Genomic DNA, 3,758 nt, shown 5'->3' on the forward strand with positions numbered 1-3,758 from the left:
TGTTATTGTTATTTCTCTGTTGGTGCAGTTACTAGCTGGTAGCTCAGAGAAATGATGTGGGTGCTATGGCTCTGTGGTTTTAGTGAGGTACTTAGGGAAGTCTCATGCCATCAGGACACAAAAGAAAAATGTAGGCTTCTTAACCTTTTATTATGGAAAACTTCAAAAACATACAAAAGTTGCCCTAACTGGTTTGGCTCAGTGGATAGAGCGTCGGCCTGTGGACTGAAAGGTCCCAGGTTCGATTCTGGTCAAGGGCATGTACCTTGGTTTCGGGCACATCCCCAGTGGGGAGTGTGCAGGAGGCAGCTGATCAATGTTTCTAACTCTCTATCCCTCTCCCTTTCTCTCTGTAAAAAATCAATCAATAAAAGAGCAACTGGACTTAAAAGAAAATTCTTTTTAAAAAAGACATACAAAAGTCAAATATCGTGAACCCTCACATTCTGATCACTCTACTTCAACAATATTGAGTTCATAGTCTTCCTTTTTTTATGTATACTTTGATTGATTTCAGAGAAGAAGGGAGAGGCAGAGAGATAGAAATATCAATGATGACAGAGAATCATTGATCAACTGCCTCCTGCACTGCACACCCTCTACTGGGGATCAAGCCCACAAGCCAGGCATGTGCCCTTGACCAGAATCAAACCTAGGACCCTTTAGTCCACAGGCTGATGTGCTATCCACTGAGTCAAACCAGCCAGGGCCATAGTCTTGTTTCATCTTTACCCTCCCCACTTCCACGCCTCACTGGATTATTTTGAAGTAAATTCCAGACATAATAACTTCATCAGAAATACTTTAATATGTACCTATAAAAGATAAGGACTCTTTATAATACTCCCACAGAATCATTATAACACCTAAAAATTAATAATTTCCTAATATCTTTAAATACTAGTGTTTAAATTTCCCTGATTGTCAATCTGTTGTTACAGCGTTTTGTTCAAGCTAGTACCCAAACAAGGTCCAAACATATTACATTTGATTGCTTCGTTTCTCAAATCTTTTTTAACTTATAGGTTTCCCCTCTATTTATTTTCCCTTGAAATATATTTATTGGAGAAACCATGTTGTTTGTCCTGAAGAATTTCCCATATTCAAGATTTTGATGACTTCGTCCTTGTAGTTTAACCTGTTCTTCTGTTCCCTATATTTAGAACTAGGGGCTATATTCATATTTGCTTCCTTTAAAAGAATTTTTTATAGGTGATGCTACTTATTACTATTTATCTCATCAGGAGAACAGAAAAATCCTATTTAACAACATTAACAATGTATTTGCATTATTATCTTTTTTTGAGATTGGTTAGTTGGTCCAGGGATCATCAGACTGGTCCATCTATACCAGCGGTTCTCAACCTGTGGGTCGCGACCCCTTTGGGGGTGGAATGACCCTTTCACAGGGGCCGCCTAAGACCATCAGAAAACACATATATAATTACATATTGCCCTAACCGGTTTGGCTCAGTGGATGGAGCGTCGGCCTGCGGACTGAGGGGTCCCGGGTTCGGTTCCGGTCAGGGGCGTGTGCCTTGGTTGCGGGCACATTCCCAGTGGGTTTGTGGGTTTGTGCAGGAGGCAGCTGATCGATGTTTCTCTCTCATCGATGTTTCTGGCTCTCTATCTCTCTCCCTTCCTCTCTGTAAAAAATCAATAAAATATATTTTTAAAAAATAATAATAATTACATATTGTTTTTGTGATTAATCACTATGCTTTAATTATGTTCAATTTGTAACAATGAAAATATATCCTGCATATCAGATATTTACATTATGATTGATAACAGTAGCAAAATTACAGTTATGAAGTAGCAACAAAAATAATTTTATGGTTGGGGGTCACCACAACATGAGGAACTGTATTAAAGGGTCGCGGCATTAGGAAGATTGAGAACCACTGATCTATACTAATAAAAGGGTAATATGCTAATGAGACTGGGAGACCTGGAGACCTTCTGGATGTCATTCCGGACAAAGCCAGGGGCTTGGCCGGCCTGCAAACTGCCCCCAAACGGCCCTCAGCCCCTCGCCCAGGCCAGCCTCACCTCGCAAGGAGACCCCTACCCTGATCTGGGACCCCCTTCAGGGCAGATCAGCCGGCCCCCACCAGTGCACCAGGCCTCTATACTAATAAAAGGGTAATATGCTAATTGGACCCGGAGACCTTCCAGGCGTCCTTCTGGACAAAGCCATGGTGGTGGGGGCAAGGCAGAGGTGGTTAGGGATGATCAGGCCAGGAGGGGAGGGCAGTTGGGGGGGAGCAGGCCAGCAGGAAGGGCCCGTTGAGAGCAAGCAGGCCAGCAGGGGAGGGCAGTTGGGGCTAGCAGGCTGGCAGGCAGAGTGGTTAGGGGCAATCAAGCAGGCAGGCAGGTGAGCGGTTAGGAGCCAGCGGTCCCCTGAGGGGTCCCAGATTGAAGATGGTGCAGGCCGGGCTGAGGGACACCCCCCCCCCCCGCATGAATTTTGTGCACTGGGCCACTAGTCCATTATAATGTTTTCCATCACCTTTTTACCTACTGGTTTTAGCAGCTATTTGTGATACTGCTTAATGATGATACAGCCATTATTTCATTAGGGGCTGCAAAATTGTGACATTCTAATCTTATTGTCTCTTTTGCACTTAATAACTGTAATTCTCTTATAACAAAGAACCTTCCTTAATCAACTCCTTGGTACCCTGAAGTACAACTTGTATAGAAAGGCAAGATTGATTCTTTTTATTGACCAGTTTTCAGAATGAGTTGGTTTCCTATCATCCTCTAGAGCAGTGGTTCTCAACCTTGGCTGCACATTAGAATCACCTGGGAATCTTTTTAAAATCCTGATTTCTGGGCCTCGTCCTCCGGAAATTCTGTTTCTTTGTTACTAATGTTGTGGCCTTACCCCATAACAAAGAAACAGAATTTCCGGAGGATGAGGCCCAGAAATCAGGATTTTAAAAAGATTCCAGGTGATTCTAATGTGCAGCCAAGGTTGAGAACCACTGCTCTAGAGGCAACTAATGAATTATTTTCTTTTTAGTATTAGTATGAACTCATGCATTTTGTGATGAATTTCAATCCACTGAAATCACTCTTCTCTTTGATATTCAAATTGTCCCACATTTGGCCCTAACCGGTTTGGCTCAGTGGATAGAGCATTGGCCTATGGACTGAAGGGTCCCAGGTTTGATTCTCGTCAAGGGCATGTACCTTGGTTGTGGGCACATCCCCAGTAGGGGGTGTGCAGGAGGCAGCTGATCGGTGTTCCTCTCTCATCGATGTTTCTAACTCTCTATTCCTCTCCCTTCCTCTCTGTAAAAAAAAAAAAAAAAAAAAATCAATAAAATAAAAAAATTGTCCCACATTTGGCCAGTAGAAGCCATCCAGATGGACTCCTCAGTCACTTAAACAAGACTCTACTAGTCTTAAATAGCTTCCTTTGTCTGTGGTATGACAAGAGTTTCCAACCTCAACTCTTGAAACTTCCTGCCTAGATGTTGAGTCAGCCATTTCTTCAAGCAGTAATTGTTCCTTTCAATGAGAAGTAGTATTTTAAAGGCCACTAGGAATGCTCATTGCTATTGTGTTGTTCATTGTTTCCAGGTTCTTTTGGTGGGTAGAACTAGAAAATACATTTTTATTTTTTTATTTATTTATTTTTTAAATATATTTTATTTTTATATATTTTTTAAATGTATTTTATTGATTTTTCACAGAGAGGAAGGGAGAGGGACAGAGAGTTAGAAACATCAACGAGAGAGAAACATCGA

This window comes from Myotis brandtii, unplaced genomic scaffold (assembly GCF_000412655.1).
Source record: "Myotis brandtii unplaced genomic scaffold, ASM41265v1 scaffold45, whole genome shotgun sequence".
NCBI lineage: Eukaryota > Metazoa > Chordata > Mammalia > Chiroptera > Vespertilionidae > Myotis > Myotis brandtii.